The 24,793-nt window shown below is 44.4% G+C and overlaps 1 protein-coding gene across 3 annotated transcripts in view; it reads right to left on the reverse strand.

The window, feature by feature from the left end:
- Positions 1-24,793, reverse strand: part of NCALD (neurocalcin delta) — a 200,792-nt gene that overhangs the window by 98,682 nt on the left and 77,317 nt on the right. The window contains exon 1 of one of the 3 annotated variants that reach the window (XM_019528026.1): positions 5,769-5,863. The exons of 1 other annotated variant lie outside the window; for it this stretch is intronic. The gene's annotated coding sequence lies outside the window, so the exon portion shown is untranslated. Of the gene's footprint in view, positions 1-4,796; positions 4,944-5,768; positions 5,864-24,793 lie in introns of those variants that run through there. One more of the 3 variants, XM_019528024.1, reaches the window with a different exon arrangement.

Genomic DNA, 24,793 nt, shown 5'->3' on the forward strand with positions numbered 1-24,793 from the left:
TTCTCCATGAGCAGCACAGGAAATCCCCAAGAAGCACAGCTGTGTGGTATATGAAGGGAAATCTGAACAGTGAATGTGCTTCCAGCACCTGCAGCCCTCCTGCTGTGGAATAAAGCTGTATTCATCATGCTCTGTGCATCAGGCTGCCTGCCATCCACTGACCTGATGGGCACACTTTGCCCCTTGTGGCATAGTCAGCATTTACAATAAATTTAGAATAGATTTATCACCATGAAACTGGATCCAAAGATCCTTCAAAACTTTTCATCTCTCTCAGATACCAATTTTCATTTCCCATTAACACCAGGAAAAAAAGAATGTGTTTCTTAACAACAACAGAAGTTTAAACAATTTGAAATCAATGAAAGCCATGCAATCCCAGCCTTACACACTGTTGGTAATATTTACTGTCAAATTCATGGGAGCAAAGAACTACAGAGTTAAGCCCAGAAGATCATCCTTTACTCATCTCACTGCAACTATATATTTCTGGGGAATCCAGGCATCGGGTCAGTTCATGGCTTTGCGACTGGGGCTGATTAAAAATGTTTCAGTCCAAGCTTCCTGGGTTTCTCAGGAGCAAGTAGGAGTCTTAACATTGTCTCAATGTCATTTTGTGGTTGCAAACAATTTGGTAACTAACAGCAGCATCAGCTTAAATTCCTGTGAAAGAGGGCCTGATACTTTAGCTTTAAATGATCCAAAAACTGAAGTCCAGCAGAAAGTCCAGAGTGTTAAGACCACAGAAGTGAAGCGAACTCTACAACTCCACGTTCATATTTTCCAACTCTAGGATTTCAACATCAGCTAAAGTTTTAATGACAGCAGCTTCTTAGTGTGCTCCCTCTGGGAAATACTGCGTTCAATGATTTCTGAACTGCAGTTTCTAATTATATTTTCATCCTGTAATGCCGACTGAAATGCAGATTTGATGACAGAACAATTCCATCCATGTAAAATAATTACAAAATTACTGTTTCTCATACCTCAGCTCTTATCCCCTGCTATTTAAGAAGATAAATTTAACAGCAGTATGAGAACAGCCAAAACGCATTCTGTTTCTTTAACTGTTATCTGACTATAACTCTCTGCACAGATTTCAGGTCGCTGAAGAAGGTCCCTTTAAAATGTGAATATAAAACCGTTCCAGAATTTGATTTGTGTACTTGGGCTTGGGACAAACCATGGGGTAAGCACGCACTTTCCCGCCCCAACATGGCATCTGTGTTGAGGTACAAAAGCAACTGCTCATTGAAATGCCAGTTCTCCACTGCTGCTCTCCTGTCACTTAAACCAGTTATCGCTAGTGTGGTTTCAAGCCATTACTATCACAATTTAACAGTTTCTAACAAGGGCGAAAACAACTTCTGCAAATGTAATTTAAGGTTCTGATACCCGACTTTCTCTCCCAGTTCCCTGTACAGTGCAGTGCAGAGGAATTTTGGTGCTCGGGGCAGAGCTGCCTGCGAGATGCCAAGCACCAGAGAGGCGAGTGAGGAAGGAAGGAGCCCCCAGCACTTGAGAGTCTTAGGATGCATGTTGTTGCTGTCGTGGTGTGGACTCCTTAGGGGCCTGCTGTTCTGCCATCCCCTCTAAATAAGCAGCCAGGGCTGCCATCCCATGTGCCCACCCCTAAATCAGTGCCACTGCTGGTACCATGCAGAGACAGCTATGCCAGCTCTGAGCAAGCTAGCTCTGGTCCCAGAAGCAGTATAAATTAGAGGTTTGCAACCTAATGCCTGTGGGCTGGATCTGACCCACAGTATAATTTTATCCAGCCCATGAAGCCCAAATCTTGGTAGCATTTTTATGGCAGGGGGCTTCTGTGGTGACAGTGCAGATTTATTAATCCCCACATCCAGCGACAGCCGCTGCGTCAGAAGTGCCAGCCCACCATAGACCAAGCAGTGACACTTCAGCCCACTGCGCCTAAGGGTTGCTAACCCCTGCTATTGATGCATTACTGTAAAACTCCTCCCGTGCTACTATGATTTGATTCTCATTTGGCGTAATCAGACTGCTGCACTAACACAACTATACTGCTTCTGGTACCTCCGCACAGCACCGCGGTGGGACATAGCCTGTGCCATAACGCAGAATACAATGGAGTTATAGCTCTGTAACATAGTGTAACTGAGTGGAGGATCCAGCCTTTAAAATGTTAAAAGAATTGCCTATCTATCTTGAAAGACTTACAGATTAGCATAAGAGCCAGATACAGTCCAATGAAGAGCTGAATGTTTAATTATTTATATGTGAATGTATCAAGCATTCCAGTGGGTTTTTTAAAATTTTACTGCTGAAATCCAGTTTAAGGGGTAGTGATACATAGAGATTTAGATACTTTTTTAGCTAAGGTGTTCCCTAAGGTGAAATTCTCCGATTCTATGGTAATTGCTGATCAGTTCATTCATTTTCATGGATAAAGAGACAAGGCTGTGTGAAGGGATAGTCTCCTCCTGATGCGCAGGAGTGTTTGACTCGTGCAACTCGTATTAAGGCTAATAAGAATTACACGTGCTGGTCTCCGTGCAGCTGGATAAGGCTGTAATGTCACTAGAAGTGAATGCAATGCAGTTTTGTTTCACTTTACATCAGACCTGTGGGTTTCAAATGCAACCAAGTGTATACTCTAATGTCAAAGTCTCTGCAAATATAGCATGGAGCAAAGTATGAGAAGGTGAACCCTATATCCTGTTTGCTTCACGGCTTACTCGCCCTTGGAAGCTGGGTAGGAGAGGAGGTAACATCGGGTTATGGCACGAAAAAGGAGAGGAGCTGAATTATCTTATGAACTTCACTAGCACAGAAGATAAAATCCAAGTAGTAGTAAAAAAAATTTGATAACAGAAAGGGTCAACTAGACTTTTAAAATAAAGCACAATGTCCTTGTGAGCAATGCACAGTGGAGTGATCTTTTCTACTAGCTACTTCCCTCCCTTCAGCTAAAAAGCCAACCTGTGCACTTTCACAGTTCCTGTATTCTGAATTCAGGGTTGGTCTGTCAAACAGCCAACTTCCTCCCTGTTCATTTCTTAGCCTCAGATAAAAAAAGCAGAGCACCTCCAGAAAGTCCTATAAGGTTCACACAGGAGTGGGGCTGAATGCCCTCCAGTTGCACCAAAGTCAATGAGAGATTACCATTCATCACATTACCAGGCAGAGAAGACTAAACTTTCATTAGAGATTTTAAATTATCATGGAGTTTATAAAAGGATATTAACTATAATGGTATTTTACAGTTGCTGCATATTGTTAATCTTCATTAAATTCATTTAGACAAAGTGCATTCAGCGTGAGTCATAGTGATGTTCCACTATTACAAGAAACATTTAAAACATGAAGCTTCAGATTATAAATCTTAAAATATTTGAGATTTTTGCACAAGTTTTAACCTTCCTGGTCTACATTAAACAGCATCAACTATAAAAGCTTTAAGGTTCTAGGTGCATTAATTTCTGTTCTTATTTTAAGCATGCTGAATTTAGTCAACTCTAGATTATTAGCAACATTTCGCTTTGCAGAGGTACTTTCAGTTTTAAATCACATTACATAGATTTACATCTGCTTTGACATATCTGTTTTCTCTTTTATACTGCATTGTTCTACATTTTTTTGCAGCTCCTTAACAATTTCAGCATGGGGGCTGCTTTAAAAATACAATCTTCATCAGTAAACCTTTTAACCTTTGTTAGATAGTGAACAGGAAATGATTAGATATAATAGAATTGGTGAATATATTTTTTCAGGAAAGAATACACATGATGCTTCAGTCATTTTTTTAAATGAATATATAGGTTCACACATACACACAGGCAAACTCAAAGGTATAAAACTTTAAACACTTGCATTCTGCACGTAGTAACAACTGCCTTTCTAGTTTTATAATATTAAAAACCAAACTTCTTCAGAAGAAAAAAATCATCAACCTACTATTTTACTTTTCAATTATTTAGATTATTTAAGATAAGGGTTTTTTTAAGCTAATCTTTCCCCACATAAAAGAAAAGCTCTGTGTGTGTGCACGGGAGAGAGAGACAAGAGACAGAGACAGAGAGAGACAGAGCAGAGGGGCAAGAGCATACATTACAACAGTCTGTCCATCTTGGCATATCTGGGATTTTTTTTTCAGGAAGCTGTTGACCTTTTCCTTTGTAAACAGAATACAGTCAGTCTACCACATACTCCAAGACAGCAATAAAAGACTTAACATAGTAGGCTTGCAGTGTGGATTGGAGCGTGCATGAACAAAGCTGATTTAAAGGAGAACTCAAACTTTTGGAGTTTGGCATCATGATGTTTCTATCAGTCACTGTCAAAGTGTCTATTAATTAAGCACAATGCAAATGAAAGAAAAAGTTAAATGATGTTCAGATTACTATGATCAGGATGATTTTTTTTTAAAGTTCCAGCAAAAGTACAAGGCTATACTGAAGTCTAAAACACAATTCCTGAAGAGTTTCCTAAAGAAATTACTTGATTTTTCCCCCAACAGGAAATATTTTCCTAATGTTGTTCTATTTATATTCCAACATAGTAGTTCAAAGTGTCAAGAACCAACTATTACATTTTATTCCCCCCCCCATGGACCATTAATCCAAATTTAACTTTGCTTTGCAGACTGCACACAGAAATAGTAGCTGGAAGCTGCTTTGCATTTGTCTAATAGTACCGTAGCTGTTCATCAAGGCAAACTTGCAGGCAAACCAAACGTGAGAAATAGTAAACCACAATAGGCTTTCCCCCCCTTTTTAAAAGAAGAAATACCTGATCAGAGCATAAAGCAAACCAGTTACCTCACACTGCAGAAATGCAAGTTTTTAATAGTCCATGCTCTGGCAACCTCTGAGAAACAGCAGCAGCAGCAGCAGCAACAGGGATAAATCCAGCATCCACTAGATTCTCACAAGCCTTTGGCTGTGTGGACTAAACCACAGACTCTGCCTCCAGCTGACGTCAAAGTCACTGTCACATGGCCAGATGAAAGCCAAAAGAGCATTGGTTGTCGTAGCAACCACAGCACTGCTCTGAAATTATTTCAATAGGTCATCTGTAATACTGTGTGCATATTTGAACCATCGTGGGCTCCTTGACAACCCAAACACCACAAACTCATTTAAGTTAGATATCACAACGAGCTTGTACCATCTTTTCTTCATGGCTTTTTTAATCATGTCCCTTTAAGAAAATGCACTTCCTTGTAAACGTCCTCCCAAAACATCTACAAAACGCACCCTTCTGATGCCCGTCGTCACCCAAGTGAAAATGCATCTCACAAAAAAACAGGCTCTTTTCTATGCACATGGAGACACCTCCAGGATTGGTTTTGACCAAATACTTTACACATGGTAAAACTTGGTAATGCCCAGATGAGGGACTGCACCTACTGATCAAAATCAACCTCTTTAAGAAGTACATAGTACTGAACTTTAATGTAGAGCCACAAGAAATTATCCATGACTGTCAGCATATCTGTCTGGAGTTGCCTAGTGAAGTACAGCTCCTTAAAACACCTAAGTGCAAAATAATACCAGTACCAAGGCAAACTATGTTCGGCAGTGCGGCTAACCAACATTGTGCAAGTCTGAATGAGAACAGTTGTAGGACCCCAGCTGTGATCACCACCAACATCTGAATGACTTGGAGATTAGACCCTCCCCTTTCTATCCTGCTCCTATTCTATGCACATTGTTTAGAGAAATGAAACAAGATCTTTTGCTTGCTGCTCTGGGTAGCAATGTCACAGGGAGGAAAAAAAATGTACTCACCTTCCAGAGCCTTATCCCAAAGTGAGACACAAGGCTCAAGCTTCAGATTTTCTCGTAATCTTAGAGCAGCTAAAATCAGCCCTTTTGCTCAAATTACCGTTCGCTTTCTGCCTATACATTGCCACAAGAGACCTCTAGCTGCTGCAAAAGGGGGCAGGACAAGAAAGAGATTGAATTCCACCTGTGGAAAACCAGCAAGGAAAAGCAACGACTTACAAGGAGAGTACAATGAATGAGAACACATAAAACAATATGATGCAGGGGCATATTAGAAACAGGCTAGAATATAAAGCAGAGTGATCACAACAAATCAAACTGGAAAACTCTGAGATGAAAATAGTTGTGGCCACTTCACTTTATGAAAAACATCACAGTGATAAACAAAAGACCCACAAAAAGGAAAACAGAGTGGTGAGGAAAAGGTTATAGTCACATTTGAGGAAACATTGCAAAAAGTATAAAATAGGAAAGCACAGAGCTAAAAGGCTAAGGACTGCACTAGAGGAGTTAGGAAGGAACTCCTGAAAATGGGTTCACCTTCCTTTTCACCCTGTGTTATAGCACGTGAACAATGAGACTCCTGATGAAATTAAAGGATGGTGTTATTTAGAATAAAAATAATGCTATTTTATGCAGCACATAATCAACACATGGATTTTCCCTCTGGAATAGGTTACCAACCATTTGAATGCCCTGGTTAAATTGAGGATGCACAGAAAGCATTTCATTACCAGAATTATTTGTACAGCAGCTACTGAATCTGAAATAATAACAGGTCATCAGCTTTCATGCTTCAGGGCATGAAATGATTGCCTGCAGGAGGAAGGGGAGACTCCTTCACCAAAAAGAAACAGCATGGCACAGCTGGCTAGGTGCCTTATTAAGGAAGTTCTGCCTCCTCCTTTACAGGAGATATTAGCCACTGCCAGAGCCCAGGCTGAAGAGAGCCCCGCAGGTAGGATAAGCAGCTCAGGAGGCCAGGGTGCAGGTCTCTGCCCTACCACATGTTCTTTCTCCCTGACCTCAGGCAAGATACTTATGCCCAAACCTGAAATCAATAAAGGCAAAGGCCATGTCTCCCTGCTGTGTCCAGGACTACTGCTAAGGAAATCACTTCCCTAAAGTTACTATTGCTCCATCTGTGCCCATCCACAGCCATTAGACAAGCGGAGACTGATAGTGGTGATGGGGAACTAATTCCCAGACCCAGGCACATCCAGAGCAGGAGTGAGCCTTGACAAGGACTAATTTCCTTAGCAGTGATACCCAGCTAAGGAAGGATTCACCATAGATACTGGATATAAATACCTGTGAGGGTCTGATCTTTCATCTATCTGTGCCTTGATTCTCCATCTGTGAAAAAGGGAGTAATGTAGCACTCATGAATGACGTGTGCCCCCGGCGGCTGGGGGGGCACAGTGGCGGTAAGTGGGAGCTCCTGCAGATGTCACCAGCGCTGTCGGTAGTGGGGGAGGAGTGACAAGCACCGACCAGGGATTGGCGACCACCCACAGACGCCACCAGACATATCGGTAGTGGCCAGTGGGGATGGCTGATTGCCCGCAGATGCCACCAGTGGTGTTGGCAGCGGCGGGGGAGGGGGGAGACGAGCAGCAACCGCCTGTAGGCACCGCCGACAGGCTGTTTGCACAGGGTTGTATCCCTGGATTTGGAAAGGTAACAACACCCCTAGAGGCAGGAACTGGAGTTTGTTTGGTGCTGGAACTGTCCCTGGGCAGTAGAGTTCAGGAGGTGGAAAGTTTGCCCACACAGAACAGGAACAGGAGGAGAAGCCTGCATCCTGGGATGCTGAACAACTGCAACTTGGGTGGCTTATCTGCATGAAGTGGCCACACATTAATGGAACATGAGCTGGGTAACACAGATCAGAGATAAACCTGCCCTGGAATGGAATAACTTTAAGTCACCTAAAGTATGCTAAAAACTAGTTTCAGGTGTTAAAATCGGAAAATCCAGGGGTTAAGAGCTCCAGGATGTGCCTAAAATTAATATTTAAGGCCTTTAAAGACTGCAAGGTACTCAGACACAGCATTTATATATCCAAAGAAGCTTGGGGTATGAAACCATGAACTGAGCCATTATAATAAATTTAGTCTTCTCATAGGACAGTGATTCTCGACCAAGGTACTGAGACATCCTGGGGTGCCCTGAGTTCCTTTTCAGGGTGTTCCAAAATGTTAGCCCCTTTTAGTGGTGCTCCAAAATATAAGCGTGTAACCAGGATTCTCAGGATAAACTCCGAGTTCAAATAGGAATCCATAGTGTCAATAACATCTTGACCTGTTGTGCTCTTTCAGAGTGCTTTGCAACAGAAGAATTGCTCTGCTGTTTTTCTGTAGTCAAAAAACAAGGGAAAGCTAGGAGGTGGCATTTTCCAAGGGTTGCCTTGAATCTAATGAGGAGTATTTTGAGTCTAATGAATCACTACCATAGGACAATCCATAAAGCATAAGATGCTCTAGTGAATAGACTCTAAGGGTGCCTGTAGACATGTGGGGAGGCTGCTTTGATGTACTGTAATTACAGCACATTGGAGGAGACTTGATTCATCAAGTCTGCTGGACCATGCTAAGTAGTGCGCCTCCAGCAGCCTCTGCATCTCATGTATCAGCATCCTTTCAAAACTGGCAGCAGGGGTGCTTTAACTAAAGCTCATTCAACAAGCTTTAGTTAAAGCACCCCTGTTTCCATTTTGAAGCATGGGGACGCTGATACATGCAACACTGTGGGTGATTTAATTTGATCGGCTCTCACATTCACTCTAATTAAAGCACTGTCCCTGTTCTCCCCTCCCACTCTCCCCGGAGCATATGTAAAAATGCCCTAAGGTACTGGACATCTTTTTTACAACCTAGGATGAATGGATAGGTAGACAAAAACAAAATATAAAAGCTACATCTCTGATCTGTGAATGTCGGCTTGCCATCTTGCTGATTACATTAATCTTACAGAAACAATGGAGAGATCTTAGATGTATATATTAAAACAGAACAGAAAATGCCTAAAAATCATCTGAAATACCTAAAAATCATACTTTATAAATAAAATATTTACAATTATTTGGAACACTAATCAACAGGACAAATGTAATGTAATAAAATTAAAATAAACATATACTGGGCATGTATACCTGAGACATTAAATGCACAGTAGACTAATTCTGTTGCACATTAGCATCACAAAAAAGCATGCGTTGGTGTTACTGTGCAGTAGCTCTGATTAAAGCACATTAAGTTAGTACCTGTAATTACAGGTACTAAACTTAATGCGTTGTAATTACAATGCATTAATGAACATGTAGACATACCCACTGAACAAAATATATTTTAAAAAATGATCGTAAACATTTGGTATATTCAACATATAGGAATGACATTTAAAAAAATTGCCACCTAAGTTGTGCTGGAATGCATGTATGTCTGCACGTACATCTGTATAAGTATGCAATTACCATTTTGTTTTATATCCATTTGTGTATCTAAACACACATGCTGTGGTTACAAGGTAGATCCAGTTCCACAAATACTACTGTGCTTGGTATTTACTAATTGATAACACTTGCTAACACTTTTTATTTGAAAAGGTTTTCTTAAGTGGTTTTGAAAAAATGTATTAAAATATTTTTTGTCATGACAATCTGGTAACATTATCAATGCTTCTAAATTTGTGTAGATATATCAGTAACAATTGAATACATACATCTATAAGATATCAAAATTGTTTTGATATAATAAAATCATTTTTATTTCAAAATTATCCCAGGGAAATGTTTATTTTGTAGCTCCTGGTTTTCAGTAAATTATACAGTTTTGGGTAGATGAAAAATGTCAGTAATGACAGATAAAAATGTTGATTTAAAGTCTCACTAAAAGCACAAGATAAATCAATTAATTTTAAAGTCTCACTAAAGCATAAGATAAATAAATGAATACATGCTTCCACAAAGCTAGCATACTCTATATTCTTTCTGGAATCTCACATACTTTTGGCTGTTCTACCCCACTTTCCTCTGCCCAAGATTTGCTCTAGCAACAGAACCAGCCTTAATTTTGCGCATAAGTAGTTTTCCAACAAGCATTTACATGCTTTCTGCTATACTACCCATAAACTCCTTGTAAAAATGCATGAAATCACTACCTTACAAATACCTTAAGACTTACCTCTGTATGGTGCCCACTGAACACTACCAGTTGAGAGTGATTAGGCAGGTGTTGAGATGAGACCCCTGCCTACTACAAAAAGCATGCTTATTTTACACTCACTTTGTCCTCACCCATTGACCACTGCTTTACCCACCTGCTGCATCTTGTCAGATTCTGATTTTGTCAAGGGCAGGGAATGCATTTTTATTCCTATTTAGTACAGTACCTAGAACAATGGGGCCATTATGGGGCCTGCAGGTATTTTTGTAACACTAGTAGTAGTAGTAGTAGTGAAATGTTCCACATTTCATTCATAAGGTAGGACTCCATTGGCTGTGAAATGGCTTCTTCCAAGGCCAGTCACTAATGCTTCCTCATCATCCTGGTTTTCTCTGTTTAAAAATCCAAAATTCTTTGGTAAAAACCCCAATATTGATATATTTACAACTTTAAAGCAATTTGAAGCCTACCAGTGCCTCAATCATTATAATAAAGTAAATTCTAAATACAATAAAAGTTCAGTTAACCGGCATCTTACAAGCCAGCATGCTCAATTAACCGTCATGCCGGCTGGTAAGATAAAGTGAAACCGGAAGTGCCCACCGTGGCACTTCTGGTTTCTCTCAGCTCCCAAGGCCCGGGGCAAAGCAGCCTCCGCTGCAGAGCCCCCGTGGTCTGGGGAAATAACAGACTGTGCAGGGCTGTGTGGGGCCTACCTCCCTGTCCCACGGGGCCTGCAGGGCCTGTGGGAGGGGTGGCGATGCGTCGGGAGAGGTGGTGGGAGAAGCAGTGGCCTGGGCCACTCAATTAACCAGCATATTTTGTTATCCAGCATCCCTCATTCCCAGGGGACGCTGGATAACAGAGCTTTTACTGTACCTATATATTTTGGCATTTGATTTTTTTTTCATAGAAAATCAGACCTCCCCCTGCCCCCTTCACTCACCAGGATGCGGGTCCAGCTACAGCTGTCCCACTTGCTGCTTCGTGGTGCTCAGCTGCCAAGAATGCCAGTGCCCTGACCTTGCCCATGCTGTTGCCCCTCACTCCCAAGCCATACCCCACCCAGCCCTGCCAGTGCCCCTCACTCCCAACCTACAGCCCCTCATTCCTCAGTACTGCTGGTGCCCCTCACTCCTGACCTATAGCCCCCTACCCTTACCAATGCCCCTCACTCCAGACCTGCAGCCCCCTGACCCTGCCAGTGCCCCTCACTCCCAACCCACATCCCCTCACCCCCCAGTTCTGATGGTGCCACTCACTCCTGGCCCACAACCCTCCATCCCCACTGAGGCCCCTCACACCTGACTTATAGTCCCCTGTCCCCCCCAGCCCTGCCAGAGGGGAGCCCCAGCTGCCAATGCTACAGGAACCAGTAGCTGTATCCTACCTGTTCCCTGCTCCATGGGTGCCAGCCACAGCTGGCCAGCAGGTCCTGAGCCCTGGCTGCCATGGATGGGAGGTAGCAGTTGCTGTGGCTAGAGCAGAACATGGAGCCCAGTCCCCCACCCCCATGGGCAGTGTGGCCTGAGCAGAGCCTGTGAGGGGTGGAGGTGCAAGTGGGAGTGTGGGAGGATGTGGACTGCCCATTGTGGGGCTCAGGGCTCCCCTCCCTGATGCCCTCCCCCCAGAGGCCTCCACTGCACAGTGGGTGCGATGTGGTGTGGGAGGGTAGAGCAGGGCAGGGAGATTTGGTCCCACCACCACCATCGGGAGCCCCGTGCAAGCCATACCTCAAAGTGCCCCCTGCCTACTTGGCAGCAGCGTGAGATGGCAGCATGGAGTTGTGTGTTCTCTCCCCCCTCCACTGTTGCTAGGCAGGCAGAGGGCACCTCACCTTGACAGCATGGCTGGCACAGGGGTCCAAGCAGTGGTGGTGGCAGTCACAGAACCAAGACTCCATGCCCCACTCCACCCTCCCACACCACATCCCACCCACTGTGCAGTGGAGGCCTCTGGGGGGAGGGCATCAGGGAGGGGAGCCCTGAGCCCCACAATGGCCCTCAGGTGCCCTCAGGTGCCATCCACTGGGCTGCAGAAGTGGCCAGATCCATCCCCACACCCCACTATGGTCACACAAATCTGAGAAGCACACACCCCTCCATTGCATTCCTGACACATTGTCTCTGGCACCCAACCCCTCCCCAGGAGTGTACACAGCCATGGGGAACTCCCTCCACCCCACAATCACCTCATGGACAAGCTGCCTGTGGCTCCATCCTGCTCTGCATGCAGACCCTGTTCCCATGCATTTCTGCCTTGGCCCCAGACCCTGGGTACCACCCCAGCTGGGCATAGCCCCCATCCCCATCCCCACTACCCTACTCCCTCCCTCACCATAGCTCCCTCACAATCTGCCCTTCCCCTCCATCTCCCCCCAACATTGCCTATGCCCCCATAGACTTACCTGCAGGCAGCTGGGGGAGCTGCTCTCCACCGCTGCCTGGCTGCATTGCTGGCCACATGCATGTGTGTACATGTACACATGCACGTGACGCCCCCCCATGTCCTGCTCCCCCTAGCCCCAAGCAGTCCCTTGCAGGCTGAAACTCTTCCAGCGTGCAAGGCGAAACCTGTGGTTTCCCATATTTTTCTCCCTTAATGGAGAAAATATGCATTTTTGTGCAGCAAATGGAAAATCTGAATCCATACTCAAACGGGACAGGGGTATAACACCATTATCCATCTTGGGATGAGGAACATGGGAGCCTGCATTGATCTCTTGACGAAGAACGACTTCAGGCAAATTTCCCTTGCTTTCTCTCAAGCAAGAAATGGACATCACCCAGGATATGTTCTTCTCCCAGACAGAGCAGAACAGTTTCATATGAGGGACAGGTGCTAAATCCCAGTAGCAGGATGCTAGGACCATTGTACCAGGTAGAAGAGTCTCTGCTCACTAAAAGTAATTTGATTTGCTATAATATTGACTTTTAATTAGATAAATTTAATAAATGTATCTATTTTGCATACAGCCAATAGACTAGGGAAACTAGTCAAAAAATTAACTAAATAATTATGAGCCTAACTAATATGACTACTAATAGAGAAAAGGTTTCTGGCTTTCTGCTAGAGAAAGAACTAAAGAAGGTTGAGCCTACCCTTTATAATCTTAGATATGAAAGGTACAATTCCACCTACAACCCACATGAGCTGTGGTTAGCAGACAGACCCACATTAGCATGCACTGCTAAGCAAAAGAATATGTAGTGGGCACATGCACACCAACAATAAAATTTGTACTGACAACTGCTCAAAAAGACCCTGCTAGCATCTCTGCTGCTTGAGGGTCTTGAACCCACATTTGCCACTTGTGACAGAGCACCTTTGTTACCTGTCACTTTTAGGGCTTTGAGTGGCAGCAGGGCAGCTGGCAGATGCTGGCCAGCCCTGATGAAGCAGTCACGTGACCCTGTGAGGGCCATGTGATTGGAGCAAAGAGTGGAGCAGACTCCATTTTAGATCAGGCTCTCAGGGCTGAGCCAGTAGTCTGCTGCTGACAGGCGGCAGAACAATACTGAGCTGGGCAACTGCTCAGGAACCCCTTGGAGGTAAGGGCAGGATGGCAGGAGTCTCCTGGTCCTGGGTAGGGGATTGCAGAAGTCTCCTGGTCCTGGGTATGACTTGAAACTGCACCATGCTGGGGAAGGAAGGCTTGGTGGGGCTACCTGTGGCAGGGTAGCTCCCCAGAAATGCCAGGTCAGTTGCCTCCCCAGTGAAAGGTGGATAGGGGCACCTCTTAACCCCAGCCCCACTACCCTGTGGTTCTACAACAGACAAGGGGCCAGGTACACTGAAGGAGAGGCACCTAATCCCCTGGGGGTGTAGGACCCCAAGCCCCAGTGATGGGGGGAAGAGGGGTGGCCCCAGTGAGGGGAACAGAAAGAGACAAGTGTCTGGAGAGGGGCTTGTGGCTAAAGCAGGCCTAGTGTTAGGCATAACGGTAATCATCTGTAGAGTAGGCTGCAAGAGACACCCAAAGAGCTGTGGGGGGATCACCCAGAGTATATATAGGCAGGCCTGATAGCCCAAAGGGGGGCCGCTCAGTGGAGCAGGGCAAAGTGAATGAGGTGAGTGCATGGGCGACTGGTGCCTCCCTAGTCTGGGGGCGGGGCACCAGCAGGGTACAACTGGGGTGAGGGGCGTCCCCCAGGGCCAATTATGGCGACTTGGGGGGAGGAGGTCTGCATGCAGCACAGTGGTGGAAGAAGTGCCGGAACTTCCTTTGCTGGCACTTCTGCCACCAATGTTCTGCCAGCGGAGCAAATTTCAGGGGGGGGGGGCACAAGTGCTCCTTACATGTCACCTATGGGTGAGTGTGAGAAGCCCAGCAAGGGGCAAAGTTTGGTCTGGCTTCTAACTAAAGCAACTACAATGTTGGATGCCATCTGTGAGGCATGGGACACGGTAAGGGAAGGTTGGAGCCATGTGTAAACCCCTTGGCATCGGATGTCAAATAGGCAACCTCCCGCTTATTACATCTAGTATATTCCAACAAGTCATGGCAAGTGAGACTGGGCAGACTGCCCTAGATGGAGGAGCGGCCAATATGGTGTCCAGCCATAAGTAGGCTCCTTCATCACACCACTTCACAGAACAGTGCCCTAAATATCCGGCTATACAGCATTTAAGAATGGAAAGTGTTTCAAGAAAGTGCTCATGCCTGTGAAACATGGGTGGAGGGAGATGGCTCCCTGCAGTTGTATTTCAGTTCCTGAGAGGGTTGAAACTTAAGCCATTCTCTACATTTAGGCATTTTTAAGGGCTAGCCAAACAGGTTTCCAGTCAGCAGGCTAGCTTGTCTGAAACTCCTGCTTTGGGATTTAACTTTCCTGAAGCATTGCTTAGGGAGCATAGGTGTTTAACTCAGGGCTGTGGATTCTGCTAGATGACAGGGAAATATGTTAGGCACTACAGCACTAAAAGGTGCAACACTTAAAGTTATATATCACACTTAGACCATACTAAGAGCACTTAACATGCAGATGCTCATGTTTTAAATCTCATTTATTTACATTATGTGCCCTCTGTGTGCCTCAAAGTTATGCCACTTCAGGAGAGGATTAACTCTAGGCTGTGCTACATAGCTCATTTTAGGGCAACTTCAGTCTGCTCCACAGAGATAAAACCAGTGATTTGCAGTCCTTCAGCATCCCAGGGTGCACCACTCCCAGCCCCACCCTTTTCAGAGTAGGGATAGAGGCCAGGTGCCCTAGTTCCTATACCCAAGTTCACCAGCCCTCTAGCGGCAAGTCAGAGCTGTTCATGCAAGAAACTGTATTAACCTTTTAATGTGAGACCACTCATAGCATGTTCTAAATTTTGACACTGCTTCACATTCCGCAGATTCAGCAGGGTCAAAGTGTAATGTGTAACTTCACCCTTAATCTATCCCCCATCAATGCTCACTTTACAAAAATTCCATTGTAGACTCCACATGCTACAATAAATGGATCTACTTTTTGTCTGGGTTCCTACAATTTCACCTACCGTACCAAGCAAATCATGTAAGAGCACCTTTTTTCCAGTGTTCTGTAGCCCACCAACATACATGTCCCCACAGTATCTTCCTTTCTGATGTAAAAATAACTTTTTCCTCAGTATTTCTGGTAGATACATACAGGAAAAGGCAACCTGAAATGAAGATCTTTATCTATGGATCTTGCTTATGAGGGCATGTTAATTATATGCATGTGAAAGTTATAATTACATTTTGGTCGGCTCTAAAACTTTAAGTGAAAAAAGAAAAAGTCAACATTCTTTGAAGCATAAAATAATGGCAACCTACAATTCCATTTCCATTTTACAGAGCACAACTGAAACCCTGTCATGCCTGCCTACAGGTGATGACTGGATAAGAACTTCCTAGAACAACATGACTGAAAGCATCCCTTCTTCCAAGTCCTTTATGTCATTCAAAACCAGTTCCAGGAGCATTGATTAAAAACAATCTCTAAACCTGCAAAACTCACTGAAAAATAAAAACAATGGAATTCACTCTTTGATGGGTAAAGATGATATGATCTTGTTAAAACCAGTGAAAAAGTTTTCATTTGTCTGACTTACCATCTTGATTTTTCACTATAAAATGCCTCAATTGCAAATTAGTTTGTCTCACAGAATGAGCAGAGCAGCTGGGTGCTAGGCAACAGGGGATGTATCAGGAGGGGAAAAAATGAAAAAAAATATTTTAAACCTAGTGTCTTTACGAGAATCCAAGCTTCAGTTAACTAGGGACCACAAACATTAAGATACCTTAATCAGAATGATATGCTTATTGCTGGGCATCACTGCAGGGTGGACATGAGGTTGGTTGGAGGCACTCTTTGTTCATGTCTATACTTTAAAATGTTTGATTTCCTCTAAATTATAACCTTAACTCTCATAAATTTCTGATTTTCATTTATTATTATGTGCCTATAATGATTTTGTCATTACATTAATAATAAACCTTAACTACATAGTTAACTGTATAACTTCATAACATAGTCTTCCTTCTAGGACTTTAGAGTTGGGTATTAAGTGGGTATGTATGTAGGTACAACTGAAAGACACCAATCAGTATAAATGAAAAGGATAGATTTTTATATTAAAAGATAAATAAAGGAATTGGCTTTGAATTAAAGGAGCATCCAGAAATACTGGCTGATCAGAAATTATAGGAATGAACACTGATTTAACAAATTAGACAATATATCAGTGCCCACTCATAAAGCTTGGTTAGTTAACAACAACATTTTAGGACATAAATAATTTGCTCAATGTATTTAAAATGTTAACTCAGTAGCAATCAGTCCCAATCACTCTCTTTCCAATACAGCTCGGAGCTATCCTGTTACGATGTTTTCTCTTTTGACCACATCTCTGATATTATGTAAATCAAAAACCACCTTACCTCTTGGAAATAATGATGCACATGTTTGCTCTGTTTAGCCACTGCCACTGCCTCCTATTCCTGTCCTTTCATATAAGCTGCATCTAAATACAGAGATTCTTAGATGGAGGGTGCCAAACTCAGTAACTATGAATGCTATTAGTAGTCCTGAGCAGTCTCTCCAAACATTCAGTGCAGTACCATAGCAACTTCCTGAACTCAAAACATCAACCCGTGGCAGCATCCATGACTGTACAGTATGATAGTCGTATGTAACCAGTGGCTTCCTGGGCACCCTAACAAGGGAGGTTTTGGTATTCTGATGACAGCTGGAGAGAATGCAAGGACAAGGATCATGAAAACAGGAAGATGGCATAACTCCTTAGAACCAAGTTAGGGACGTTAGTCCTTGGACTCCTTTCTGTTGGAGAAGGTCATCCATTGTGTTTCTTAAAGTTCCTGGACGTTGGAGAGCATTTCTTTACAATCAGCCACATGTGAAATCCCAAAAATCCTAGTTCAGAGTACCAGCAGGGTTTTCCACCACTTTCTGTTGGAAAGTGTCTGACTCCATATCAAATGCGCTTTATTTGCAAATGAATTAATTTTCTAACTTCTGGTCTTGTAAATTCAACCTGAATTTGATGAAACATGCTGTGTTCTCCCTTTGTTTCATATTATTATCACCAATAATAAGAATATGCAGTCAGACTTTAACTGACTTAATGGTACAGGAGGAAGAACAGAAACCTGCTCTCTCCCCCAGAACTGCATTGGCTCTGCAATTGTAATAAATGGATGAAGTTAAATGGCATAAAGGACTGCAGAAATGCTGCATGTGATGCTGTTTATACATGCAAAAGCCCAGCCCTCCACCAAGCGTAAATCTGCATAATTAGCTTGCACTCAGTGGAGTTATTTCTATTTCACCAACTGAGGATCTGGTTCTTGCTTTTCTGGTTCTTACTTTTAAGGTGAAAATTGTCCTCAGGAGTCCTCCAGTTGAAAGCCTTTCAAAAATATTCATGACCTTGTTGCTATTAAAAACAAACAGGAGGAAAGAAAACTCCAACAGGCATTATTTTAATGCACTGTATAAAAAATAACACACATTTTGCTAGTTTTCTCCATTCTGAATTTAAAAGAACAATTTATACTTCAGATGATATTAATAATGCAGATGCAATGAGACAGGACTAAGCAAGATGCCATTACGTTGACTTTGCTTGATTTAGAAAAATAGAATGGAAAAAAAACCCACATAAAAAGACATTTTATTTTTCAAACAGCTGAGGCGGCTTTACAAGCACCAGAGGTTTTGAAATAAAAACCATAAACAAAAGTAGTTCACTATTTCCCCTTCACTGAAGATGGGCTAGTGAAAGAATTATTGTTCACATCAAGTCAGGTGGAAGACGTTTTTGCAAGAATGCAGCATATACAAAAATCCCAAGCTCTCCATTTTTGTTATAGCCTCTAGCACCAGCAATTTCTGTTCTCAGGGAACAATAATGATTCTATTCCAGAAAGCTATAATTTATAGTCACAATTATGGGATGGTCGAATAATTTTGACTGCTACTTTTGAGGGTCTCTACATAGCAGCAAAACCTACACTAGTCTAAAGTCATAGTATGAACAACAGCACTTAGCAGTAATCCCCAATACAAATCTTGCTAATGTGCATTATAGAAGAACTGCAGAAAGCTCCAGAGCTATCAGCCGTTTTGTTATAACATCTCATAGAAAAAATATTCAGTTATCAAGAATTATTCTCGCATTTTATTATAAATCATGACCTCATCTACCTTTCAAACTGATTTGTGTGAACAGACTGGGACAAACAGGGGTCTATACAATAGCTTCTTGCATGTACTCAGGCACCCACTAGCACTGTTCAATTACTGAACACAGTAAGGTCCAATAAAAGATCCACCCACAAAAATTCTTGCCTCTTTCATACTTCCTGGACCATCGCGGCTGCAACATCTTGTCAAAACTACCAATGAATCACTCAAGTCTTTCTGGAGGAAAAAAAAGGTTTAAAAACAAAGGTTTTTTGCATAGAAATCCTGAAGAGTGGCTTGAGGAGAGATTGTGAAGTGTAAACAGTATTCACTGCTTTCCCAATTCCCTCTTTTATCCTGATGACCTTGTTATACATTATCCTTCATTCTTCACATTCTCATGTGCTGACTTCTTGTTTTGGCAACTTTACAGACTGTGGTATAGTTACACCAGTGATGAATCTGGTCCCTTGCATTTAAAAAGTGAGATTTCTTCTAATAATTGAAGTTCCTGACTTACATTTTTTGAAATGTAATACTTGTCAGCTTGTTCCTGGTACCAGGTCTGGTAGAGAGAGGAATTAGAGTGTTCATTTTCATGGAGGTGCTCAGATGCTTATGGTCGTGGGCAATGTTATAAATGTCAAGACAGGCAGGCAGAAATAATGGCAGGATGAATAGCCGTTGGGTGTGCCACCTCATGGACATTCAGAGTGCTGAAAGAAGTGACATTTGTCACATGATTTGCCCCATGAAAGTGCTCTACAGCCATGTTGTGACAGAAGAGCAAGGCTGCAGAGCACTGTAAAAGTGGCTGATCATGCAACAAATTTACCCTCATTTAATGAGGGTTCAGATGAAGGAGCTCCAAAGGGGCGTGCCTTAGGGAACTTGTGTTCCCCAGGGTCAGTTTGTCAGCACAATCAGGGCTGGGATGATGCAGCCTAGCTCCACCCCTGGTACTGTCTGCAGGAAGGGAGTGGGGGAAAGCAAGGGGGAACAAGCTGCAGGCTGGGATTTACCAAGGCTGAGCTGGAGAGAGGCAAGTGGATTGGATACAGCCACCTCAGAGCCCCCTCCCCCCACCTCCTCCTTCAGTTCAGGCTCCGCAGACCACAACCCACAGCTCCCCCTCTCACCTCTCTTCCTACAGACAATACCAGAGCTGGGAGTGGGGACCAGATAACATCAGCTCAGCCTAACTGTGGGACAGGTAGGCAGGCTTGATTCCCCCCTCCCCGAACAGGAAAATGTCTGTTCGGTTGGGGGAGGATCATTCTAACCCACAGTGCTTTATGCAAAGCGTCATGAGTTAGAGCAGGGACCTGCGCATCTGTCAGCACCCTTATTCTCCAAACAGTATTGTAGGTCAGGCCTCAATTATATTCACTCCTTATATTTCTACCAATTAAATGTTATTACTTTATTTTTATGTAAGGCTTTACATTGCAATTTGTACTAAAGATACCAACCCATGTCCCAATTGCCTGGCTCTTCCCATTGAAGTCTGTATACTATTCACATAACTAGGGGTGGTTAACATGAAATGGATTAAAGCCCATTCCTGCCACCCTTTATTAAACCAGTAACTCCTACATGGTGTCAGCTATGTCTTGTACAAGGACAGTGGTGTGTACTTTGTTTTACTCAACCTCAACTGAAATCCAAGTCTGGATATATTTTTCTTTCTAGCAATGAAGCCTGGATACTAGATACCAAATTACACTTGCTGTAGTCATGCTGAGAAAAGAGGAGGAGAGCCCCTTTCCTCTCCATCACTCCTGTGTCAGCAGTCGGGGCCATCCCTGCAGGGGGCAAATCGGGGGACCTTGCAGGCAGTGCTGTACAGGCCCTGCCGCAGCTACCATGCACCACTGCCGCCAAGCACAGCCACTGAGCACTGCCAGCTGCAGCCGCTCACTACCCTCCCTCCCCCCTGTTGTTGTCGATGCTGCCACCAGCTTCTGTGAGTGGTCACCACCCCACCCCTTGGCCCCGCATGGGCTGATATGCCCTGGGCTCTGCATGCCCCTGGGGATGACTCTATCAGCAGTAGCTGAAACTCACCAGCCCATCCATCACTCTGACGAGATCCACAGAACTGGTCAGTTCTCTGAGGGTTTTGTTGGAAAAAGGTGATTAGGGAAAACTTAAATGTTTTGTGGAAATGGACCAGCAATGCCCTAAGCACATGGAGACAAAGTTCTTTGGGTAAATCTGATATCTTTTATTAGACCAACTCAAATAGTTGGAAAAATTCTTCTTATCAAGCTTTTGGGTTTAAAACACCTCTGTCAGGCTGAGAAAGCATCTGCAATTGGTGCGTGCTCTTCCTGACTGGAATGAACAATCTACACCACCTAAGCACACAGGTAATTTTTTAAAAACTCCCACAGAAACACAAGAAGAGTTCTGGTGGCAACCAGTTCTGTTTCTGGCCAGCTCACCTGGAAAGCTGGGGAGCACAGGATTCAAAGGTCTATGGTTCTAGGGCACACTGCCATGAAGACTGATTCTTGGCCAGGGACCTGCCACTGCTGCTACTGCCTAGGGGCTTTTTAACTCACTGCTCTGGTTGGCTGGCTCCAATCAGCTCTGGGTGGGGCTGCAGTGGGCCCCACTGTCCAGAACCCAGGATTAATTGCCATTGAAGTTCCCTGCTGACTCCCACCCAGCAGGAACAGCAGGGCAGGGCACGGCACGGCAGGGGGGCGGTGTGGTGCCCCCCTGACCACGATGTTCTGGAAAGTCACTCATGCTGCCCACCCATAAGGCCAGCTCTGGTAGTTATGGCACATATGCTACTACAATAGAGACCTGAACTGGAAATAGAAAGTAGCAACTTTATCACTTTTATACCTAAGCATTATATCCTCCCCCAAGACCTGCTGGTGTGGGTATAGAGAGTTCCAATTCAATGGAAATGACATAGCACCACTGCAGAACTGAAGAAGAAAGAATATGTTTGTGGAATCCCTTTGTTTGGCTCTGCACTATCATCTCTTTTCTGAAGAGCAGAACAGTAATCTTCCCACCACCACAGCTCTAAAGCTGCAGCAACATATGAGAGAGGCTCTGCTATAGCTCCATAGCCAGAGGAGCAAGGAATCTTACCTCTCCTGCCCACACATAAGGTTGCTTCAGCTCTGCTTCTTGAGCTGAGCACGGAAGCAAGGATTGGGCCTGTAGCAGCAGTAGCTATGCTAGGTTCAGTAGCACACGGATGTTAATCCAACATTGCTGTTACTCTAGTACCTGTCGCGGGCCAGTAGGGGGCACTCCTGCATTGAGCCACCCACCTCACTGCGCCCGACCAACTTCCAGGCTCTGAGAGCCTCCCTGGGGGCACTTCACATCTGACTGACCCCCTTCTTGGAGCACACCTGCTATCCTCAGGGTAACACTGCCACTACCCAGGGATGGGCTTGATTCTGGCTCTGCGTACCCTGGGAAACACAGGCCTAGTAGCCCTCAAGGGTACTTGATTCACTTCAAGAACTTGGGATGCTTCCCTCAGTCGGAAGCACAAGTAGTGTTCTCCCTTAGCCAAACCAAGGGGACCCCAAGGCATAATCTAGACCCACTCCCAATAAGTCTCCCACACTAGGTACAAAGGAGAACTTTATTGGTTATAAGGGGTAGGGTTAGAACTGGGTACAGGGTAGAGCAATATCAAAGAAATCCCATAGAGCAAACTGGCATGGCTGGGTAGCCTTTGATCACAGATCTGAGTTACTGCAAGCTATATATCTAGTTAGATCTCAGGTAGCTTACTCACAAGTATCATCCAGAGGCAGGTGGCGATTCCCTCTGGAGGCAGGCAGTTCCTTGATCATGACTTCTGAGAAAGAGAGCAAGTTTCAGATGATCCAGCTCTTTTCTCTCCGAGTCTTCCTCATGGCTGCTGCCCCCTCCTCCTGGGCAGTCCTTAACCTATATAGCTCTTATGACCTCATTTACCTGGTCCAATGGAGGCCAGCACCTGTTGGCTGTCAGCCAACCAATTTGAAATGCATCACTAGTTGCTGGGCAGACTGGCAGTTCCTAACTCCCCAGGGAACCCAAGCCCTTCACCCAGGTATGTGATGCCAGTCATGTAGGCAGAGGAAGCAGGTTTCCCCCCTCCCTCAGGAATGTATCCAGCTCAGGTTACCGAAAGAGGGTAAGGTGTGTACCCTCTGCAGGGCCCATCTTAACCAAATTGTCACAAAGCAGAGTTTTGGGGGGTTAACAGAGGTGGCCTTCTGCCACAGTACCAACACTTAGAAAAGCAGATGAAAAACCTTAGCATTGTTTACTGAAAACATGCCATTGTCTATTAATCATCATCAATACATCCCATGCCATCATCAGAAGTGCTTGATTAATTCCATAATTGGGATACCTTCAGACATGTTATATAAAAATAAGATAAAATCTACTCAGTTATACATGTTATCAGTACTTCTGTGTGGACAGTTGATTTTTGTGATTCTTTCAGTTTGGCCCCCAAACCAAAAAAGTCAACACAGAATCAATGTGTTTTTAACAATATGAAAAATATCATAAAACCTATATTGGGTGTGTTTATTAGAAATACAGGACATTTGGAAACCAAGATTGGGGAGGGAAGCTAGGTGCCGTTGACAAAGGAGGAGAGGAGGAGGAGGAGGAAGAAGAAAGCAACTGGTGTAGCACTTTTATGCCCAATTTAGGTCACTAACCCAGAATGTGGAGGACCCAAGCTTTAATCCTGGCTCCAAGAAGGCAGAGAGAGTGTCCCAGCTGTGAAGAGGGAACCCTCTTCCACCTCCTCCTTCATTCTTTGAATGGGTCTAACTCTGCCTGTGAATCTAGCATGGTATATCAAATACGTTTCATTTTGGTAAAGCAACCAGTCTTTAGGGAGCAAAATCTGGAACACAAGCTGAGATGTTCCACAGGCCTCCAGAAGCAGGAGGAGCCTACACCACTTCTGATCCTTTAGCATGGCATTCTGGGGAGGCTAATTAATCCTGACTCTCAGCAGAGCTAATTAGCATAGCCACATTCATCTGTCATGGTTGCTAAGAGGCAAAGCTATTTTGCCCATGCAGAGTACTGTATAAACATGTTATGTTTCTTTTTCCCATTCAGAAGATATCCCAAAGTTACCTCCCAACCAGATGTTGCATGGCTGTGTTTGTCTGTCACTAGTCAGTGTTCACCTGAGGGGATGCAGCATGCCACTGCCTAGTAGGGGTGTGCAAAGCAGGCCCCATTTGATTCAGTTTCAGCCCAAATCAGGGACAGTGATTCGATTCGTTGATTCGGATCACTGTCCCTGATTCGATTCAGCCAAATCCAAATCTGAAAATTCAATGCTGATTCAGAGAATTAGTGATTTGGACATAGAGACATCTTTAAAAGTTTTTTCTACACACTTTGAGGTAGCAGGGGCAGCTCGTGATTGCTGCGATGCTGGGGTGCATGAAGCATTCAACAGGAGTGCGGGGGGGCCTTCATGTGCTCAGCAGCAAACCCAGAAGTAGACTGCAAATACTTCTGGTCCACTTCTGGGTCTGCCAGGGAGCATGCAGGAGGACTCCCCCCATGCCCCCCCCAGCTCAGCGATTGGCCGCAGGGGGACCCCAGGTACCCCCCACAAACCCAGGAGGCACCAGTCACCAAACAGGGGGAGGGTGCAGCAGGGCCCCTGTGTGGTTCCTGGCAGACCCGGAAGTTGACTGGAAGTGCTTCTGGTCCACTTCCAGGTCTGCTGCAGAGTGGGCTAGGGAGCCCCCCGTGCTTCTGTGAGACACTCCATGTGCCCCAGCATCGCAGCATTCATGAGCCTGCTACCTAAAGGTACGTAGAAAAAAATTTAAAGCTGTGTCTATGTCCGAATCTCTGAAACTCTCCGAATCAATTCAGAGGATTCTAATTCAATTTGGAGAGATTAAAAGGTCCTCTGATCCAATTCAGATTTGGAGATTTGGCCACTGAATCAGGGAGTGTAACAGGGGGCTTTCTCGGGGCTGGTCTGTCATTGGCCCACCCACCTTCTTCTGGGCCAACCATCCACCTCCTCACCTGCCATGCCTTGATGATATATAAGTATGGTGCTAATTAGGCAGAAGGCTGCCCGTTCTTGCCCCAATGCCAGGGGGCACTATCCGCAGCTCCATTCCTCACCTACACAGCAGCCCAAGCCTTGCAGATGGCATCCAAGTTAATATTACTC

The sequence above is a fragment of the Gavialis gangeticus genome, unplaced genomic scaffold, assembly GCF_001723915.1.
Source record: "Gavialis gangeticus isolate Ggan-Ray unplaced genomic scaffold, GavGan_comp1, whole genome shotgun sequence".
In the NCBI taxonomy this organism is placed as follows: domain Eukaryota; kingdom Metazoa; phylum Chordata; order Crocodylia; family Gavialidae; genus Gavialis; species Gavialis gangeticus.